Source organism: Lactuca virosa, chromosome 6 (genome assembly GCF_052849685.1).
Source record: "Lactuca virosa cultivar CGN04683 chromosome 6, Lactuca_virosa_CGN04683_v6, whole genome shotgun sequence".
Lineage (NCBI taxonomy): Eukaryota > Viridiplantae > Streptophyta > Magnoliopsida > Asterales > Asteraceae > Lactuca > Lactuca virosa.
Window position 1 is genome coordinate 160,632,386 of NC_136431.1, and position 7,273 is coordinate 160,639,658.

Here is a 7,273-nt window from a genome sequence, read left to right on the forward strand (position 1 = left end):
AGGTTGATCAAGATCTAATCGACTATTATCTTGAATTTGCCCAACCCCAATACCTGACATGGAGTGCTCAGAAAATAACCTCTGTCAAGGTATTGAAACCAACCGTCGCTGGAAAGTTTATCAATGTGAAGTTCTGGGTGACCCGAGGTGTGGATAACTCGGTTCACATGATTTCGTTAGCTGATCTTCCCAACCTGAACCCACATGATTGGATTTTGCTGTTCAACATTCTGCTTACCAATCAACAACAGTATGAGCCGATCCTTGCTCACCTCAAAAGAATGTTGGCTTCCTACATCCATGAAGTTGCTAAGTTGGATCACGATATTGCACATGTTATGAGAAAGAAGCCTACTATGAAGCCTATCGGGAAGCCAAGTGATCTAAATAAGATGAAAATGGGCAAGATATATCCGGTTCATCACACTGTAATGTTCACTAGAGGCGAAGGTGAAAAATTCCATTTCGCTCTTGTTGACAAGCACCTGTTCTCCACAACTTGCTTGGAGCACGTACTCGATATAACTCACAGGTGTAAATAGAACAGTGATTCGGATAAGAAGAACTTCTCTGACGTGCTTTGGTGGTATATAGCATTTCGTCACACTCTTTTGTCCATTATACAGAATGTATTCAAGACAGTGAAGAAGATTATACTTACTCAACCGAACTAGTATCTCGCCTCTATCGACGCAAAGGGGGAGATTGTTGGGTGTAGAGTGTTACGTCATAATGGCTTAGTGTCGATATTTTGTTTACTCGGTTTGGGCATGTCCAACCGTGGTTTATCATTAGTGTTAGCGTATATATTATGCATGCATGTATAGCTTTCAGGGTATCGATCTCATTAATTACTTTTCATTGTAACCCTAGCACACCTCTACAGTCGAAGTTCTTCATCGAGCTCTTCTGAGGTGTGAGTTATTAATCATTCGACATCGTTTGATCCATTCCTGTGTTCTTTACTTGATTATTACTGTTTTTCTGCTTGGAATCTATCGATCATTAGCGTAATATTCTCATCACTTTCCATGAAAATCAGGTTTTATATAAATAAATACCATTTTATCCTTATAAAATCAAAAATATCATATTTTACCCAAATCTTTGTTATTTTTGCAAAAATGACACTTATAAAGATTTTTGGCTTTGTTTTCACTTCTTAAACCTAAAGACTCTTAGATCTTTGAAGTATGTTGTTTATTATGTTATTTGTTTATGTATCCTTCACAGTTTATCCATAGATCTCGAGATATAACAAATAATATCACATTTTCACAACACAAACCAAAGAAATCACATATAACATGCAAACACACATAGATCAACACATAACACTTGTATTCTCCCCCAAAAACAAGTAAAAACCGAAAACAAGGGGGTATGAACTCACCTTGCTTAGTTGCTCACGGTTTTGAAGAAGAAATGGAAGAGGTTGATGTGATTTTCGGCCCTAGTAAGCTTCTTGAGAGGACTTTGGTTTAGATGGATTCTAAGGAGTAGATCATGAATTTTGCATCAGTTAGGAGGAGATTTTTGATGTAATACAGAAGCTAAGCCATGGATCTAAGTAACGACTTACCAAGGATGATGATTTTTATGGAAAAACCTTCTTGAAATGCCCTAGATCTTGAAATTTTTGAGAGGAAATGAGGGGTTGTTGTTGTGAGTGATTGAGAGAAAATTCAAGTGAGGTGTGTGTGTGTGTGATCCTCGACCGATGACAAAAAGAAGAGAGGGAGGAGAGAAGTAGTGAGGTGATATATGCATGGGGAGGTGGGAACGTTGCATGGATATCCATGAGATAAATATTAGGTGTCTAGCTCTTATTAATCTACATCTTTTCTCTTTTTTTTTTGTATTGGGCTGAAATGGGCTAAAGAAAGAGGAAAGGAATCACTTTGGCCCATTCTTGGTCTTGCTCGAAAGTGTGAAGTCTCTATACAAGATTTCGGCCCATTGGGCCTTTAGGGTAGTTCACGGCCCAATGAAATCCAATTCGGAGAGGGTTTACGGTCCAATAAGGAATTTAATTCACTTATTGCCCAATAAGGCCCATCAGTGTAAAATGATCCATTTTAGACCCATAAGGACCAAAAGGTTAAGTTTCATGAAAGTGGGTCCAATTAGGGCCCATTTAAGGGTTCCAAGGCCAAAATAGTCAAATTGGAAGCTTATTAGCCCATTAGGCCCAATAAGGAAATCCTAGTCCATAATGGACTTAAACCGGGATTTTTAGGGTTCCTAATCTTTCGTTGACCATTTGGAGTGTTTGTATAGTGTGTTTGATGAAATTTTGTTGTCATTGAATAATCATCATGCATGCTTCCAGATTTTGTTTACAATTTTGTCTTTGTTAATGTTTACAAAAGCATAGAATTTCCTGGTTGTGACATCATCCCCCCGTTAGAGGGAATTTCGTCCCAAAATTCTTTTTGACGCTAGAGGGAATTTCGTCCCAAAATGGAATAACAAGATTTTCGTACGATAAGCACTTTTTCAGATTGGAAACATGGAACACTGGGTGTACGCTGCTGAGCTCGGCAGGTAGCTGCAGCCTATAGGCCACTGGACCGATTCGGGCTAGAATCTCGAATGGTCCAATGTATCGTGGGTTTAGTTTCCCCCGTTTCCCAAAACGAATCACTCCTTTCCAGGGAGAGACCTTCAATAACACTCGATCCCCGATTTGAAATTCTAGGGGCTTTCGTCGTTTATCAGCATAGCTCTTCTGTCGGTCTTGTGATGCTTGAATTCGAGCTCTGATTTGAACTATCTTTTTTTGTTGTTTCACGTATGATTTCTGGCCCTGTTAAAGCATTGTTTGGTGTCTGTCCTCTTGCTAGCTGGGAGTCACCCACCTCAACCCATCATGGAGGTGACCTGTATTTGCGACTGTATAACGCTTCGAAAGGAGAAACCTTGATGCTCGTGTGATAACTGTTATTGTATGAGAATTCAATCAGTGGCAAGTGGGTGTCCCAGGATTTGCCGAAGTCGATCACACAGGCTCTAAGCATGTCCTCAAGCGTCTGGATGGTGCGCTCGCTTTGTCAGTCCGTTTGAGGGTGTAAGCAGTGCTCATGTCGAGTTATGCTCCCATAGCCTTCTGCAGCGAATGCCAAAATCGTGAAGTAAATCTACTGTCTCGGTCCGAGATAATAGATACCGGCACCCCATGGAGTCTCACGATCTCCTTGATGTAGATTCGGTTCAATTTTTCCATCTTGTAAGATTCCTTTATAGGCAGGAAATGAGCGGATTTTTGTTAATCTATCGACTATCACCCATATGGCATCCAATCCGCCAGTTGTTTTGGGTAATTTGGTCACAAAGTCCATGGTAATCCTTTCCCATTTCCACTCGGGTATTACCGGCTATTGTAATAGTCCCGAGGGCTTTTGATATTCTACCTTCACTTTAGTGCAAGTGAGGCACTTGCTAACGTAAGTGGCAATTTCTGCCTTCATGTTAGGCCACCAATAATTTTGTTTGATATCCAGGTACATTTTATCTGAACCCGGATAGATTGAGTATCGTGTCTTATGAGCCTCATTCATGACTACCTCTCTGTATCCCCCAAGTCTAGGGACCCAAATTCGGTTTATGAAATAATATGTTCCATTTTCCTTGACTTTGCAGTTCTTTTCCATTCCACGTAACGCTTCGCTAGTTTTGTTTTCTGTCTTCATGGCATCAAACTGGGCTTCTTTGATTTGTGAGAATAGATGGGATTGAATAGTTATCGAAAGAGTTTTCACACGACGATTCGAGTATTCTTTTCGACTCAAGGCATCAGCAACCACGTTAGCCTTGCCTGGGTGGTACTTGATTTCACACTCATAATCGTTTAGTAGCTCAACCCATCTTCTCTGCCTCATGTTTAACTGTTTTTGATTTAAAATGTGTTGGAGGCTTTTGTGGTCAGTGAAAATGGTGCACTTTGTACCATAAAGGTAGTGCCTCCAAATCTTCAAAGCAAAGACCACAGCTCCCAATTCGAGATCATGGGTGGTATAATTCACCTCATGTGTCTTTAGTTGTCAGGATGCATAAGCTATCACCTTCCCATGCTGCATGAGTACACGGCCTAAACCCTGATTCGAAGCATCATAGTAAACTACAAAGTCCTCAGTTCCCTCCGGTAATGATAGTACAAGTGCACTGCAGAGGGCTTTCTTCAGGGTTTGGAAGGCAACTTCCTGCTTCTCTATCCATTCGAATGGTACGCCTTTATGTGTAAGGGTGGTAAGAGGCTTGGCTATTCTGGAGAAGTTCTGGATGAATCTTCTGTAATACCCTGCGAGACCCAGAAATTGACGAATTTTTGTGGGTGTCGTTGGGCCTGCCCATCCTTCAATGGCTTTAACCTTAGAAGGGTCCACATGTATCCATTCTTGGCTGATAACATGACCTAAAAAGTTTACGCTACGGAGCTAGAACTCACACTTAGAGAGTTTTGTGTACAACTTTTCGGCTCGCAGGGTTTCCAAAATTTGTCGGAGATGTCGACTAGGTTTTTCTTCGCTTCGAGAATAGACCACGATATCGTCAATGAAAACGATTACAAAGTTGTCAAGGAATGGACGGCAAACTCGGCTCATCAGGTCCATAAATGCGGCAGGGGCATTCGTTAGACCGAAGGGCATTACAACAAATTCATAATGTCCATAGCAAGTTCGGAAAGCGGTCTTGGGAATATCCTCCTCTCGGACCTTGTGTTGATGATAGACGAATCGCAGATCTATCTGAGAGAAATAATTTGCTCCTTGAAGTTGGTCGAATAGGTCGTCGATTCGTGGGAGTGGGTAGCGATTCTTGATAGTGAGCTTATTCAGCTCTCTATAGTCGATGCACATCCTAAAGGATCTGCCCTTCTTCTTAACAAAAAGGATCAGAGCTCCCCAAGGCGAGAAGTTGGGTCTGATGAATCCTTTGTTCAAGAGTTCGCTGAGTTGGCTTGACAATTCCTGCATTTCCGCAGGAGCCAACCTATAGGGTGATTTGGCGATGGGCGTAGCTCCTGGCACAAGGTCGATTCGGAACTCGACCTGTCTTTCTGGGGGTATCTTGAATATTAACCTCCTCCTTGGATTTATCCACAATGTGAACCAGAAACGCAGAGTCCATCATTTGTAGACACTTTTGTGCCTTAATACATGAGATAAGACGAAGGTTCGTACCGAGTTTATCTCCGTATATGATTACGGTTTCGTGGTTAGGGAGATGAAGGCAAACAGCCTTCTCGCGGCACATAATATCGGCATGATGGGGGCTCAACCAATTTACGCCGATGATCACATCGAAACTCCTAATATTCACAGGCATCAAGTTTATTTGGAATGTGTGGTTGTTTAATGTTAACGTGCATCCTATATAGATATCTTTAGTTGATTCTGTTTTCCCATTAGCCATTTCCACCGTAAAGGCTTCGTTGAGCTTCTGGGTTGTTGATTTAGTAAGTTTTTGAATTTATGACTAACGAGACTTTGCTCTGCTCCAAAATGCATGCGTACGTGTTGTTGAGTAGGAACGTACCGGTGACAATAGTCGGGTCTTGAACTGCTTCGCCTTAACCCAGGCTCGAAACCCTTCCTTATCCTCCCGTTCCTTGGTTGATAGCATTAGAGCAGTTGCGTCTGAAATGACCGGTTCTCCCACACTCATAGCAGGTGTGACTGGTCCCAGTATTGCGGTTGATGTTGCTGTTGTTGTTTGGCTGTTGACTATGTTGTGTTCAAGATCTGCAGTACCGGGTGACGTGTCCTTTCTTGTTACATCTATTACAATACGACTTTAGATAGGCTCCATGATGATGAAGATTGCACTTGTTGCATTTCATAAGGCTCCCAGCATATGGTCTTGCTGGTGTCGATGTAGCAGGTGTCATGGCCATAGGGACAGCTACAACATGTCGTTTCTTTGAGGATTCTTGGGTTGGCTGCCCCTTTCTCTTACCCCCAGACTTTCGCTTCCCACTCTTAGGTTTGGGGTTTTGAATGCCTTGATAAGCTGTCATTCGCTGGTTTTCGGCTTTGTTACTTCGACTGGTGTTGTCGACGCTATTTCCACCTCTGTTGGTGTTGTTTGCATTGAGTTGTGCCATAGCAGCGGTTACGGCAGCGGTGACAGCAACTTGGAATGTAGTAAAGTCCATCTACAAGAGTGGTGCTTCACGAGGACTTCCCAGGGGGTCACCCATCCTAGTACTACTCTCACCCAAGCACGCATAACTACGAGGTTCTGATGGGATCCGGTGCATTAGTGCTGGTATGATCGCACCCTATGGTGTGTTTACGATAGTAGATAATTTGTAAACTTGTCACGAATATTAAGTCTTATTCATAGAGTTCATAGGTTATTTTGGTTTCAAGGTTCTTGAGTATCTAACGGTTTTGATGGTTTGTTTGTGCATATAAGTGAAACCCCATATTGAAACACATAGCATTTCTTACTAGAAATAGCCATTTTTAATACAGGAAAATTTGCCTGAAGGGCATACATTCCATGGAGAAAATATACGATCTGACATTATTACGACATAATATCCATATAAACACAATACTAGTAGGAGATACGGCTGGTTCTACATACTGTAGAACCTATAATAGCAAGTAGTAGAGTACGTTTTATCAGTTATTATGAAGATGACACTCAATCGTCAAGCTGGCGTATCAGGAGTTCAGCCAGTTCATTCACCTCCTGGGTGATTACTTTTTCCCTTGCTCGGCTCGAACGGCTCTATCTTCGGCCGCAAAGAGTTGACGCTTGAGATTGGCTATTTCTTTCTCAAGAGAGCGTATGTAGTCTGTATCACTTACCTGACTCGTGTGTGGGTCTGATAGGGCTTCCAATGGGTGGGGCTTACTAGGTGTCTCCTTAACGTCCTTTCCTTTATCTGACAACCGGTCAGATTTGTCATATTCATAATCAGTTACCACGTACTCTTCCGGTTCCACTCTGGGTCCCACCTCCTGACCCATTGCAGGGCCTCCTTCAGGATTTTCTTCAGGATTGTCATCTAGACCCACCTCAATCTCCCCATAGACTACTAGGGCTTGATAGTAGGGGCCATCTTGCTGCATTCCTGCCATATCGCCTGCGTGGGATGTGTAGGTGTGAAAAGTGTGTGCATTGGGGTGTATAAGGATAGTATTTTTAAAATACTCTTACAGTGTTTATTTTTCTTAAGTTTAGTTCCTCTAACCTATTTGAATAGTTAGATGGTAGGTTTTCGGTTTATTGACCATCACGATTATTCCTAAACATATGT

General features: G+C 42.1%; 1 pseudogene; it reads right to left on the minus strand.

Annotated features, from left to right (window-relative positions):
- Positions 1–6,165: 6,165 nt before the first annotated feature.
- On the minus strand, positions 6,166–6,284 carry LOC145123030 (5S ribosomal RNA; annotated as a pseudogene).
- Between the last annotated feature and the right edge of the window lie 989 nt (positions 6,285–7,273).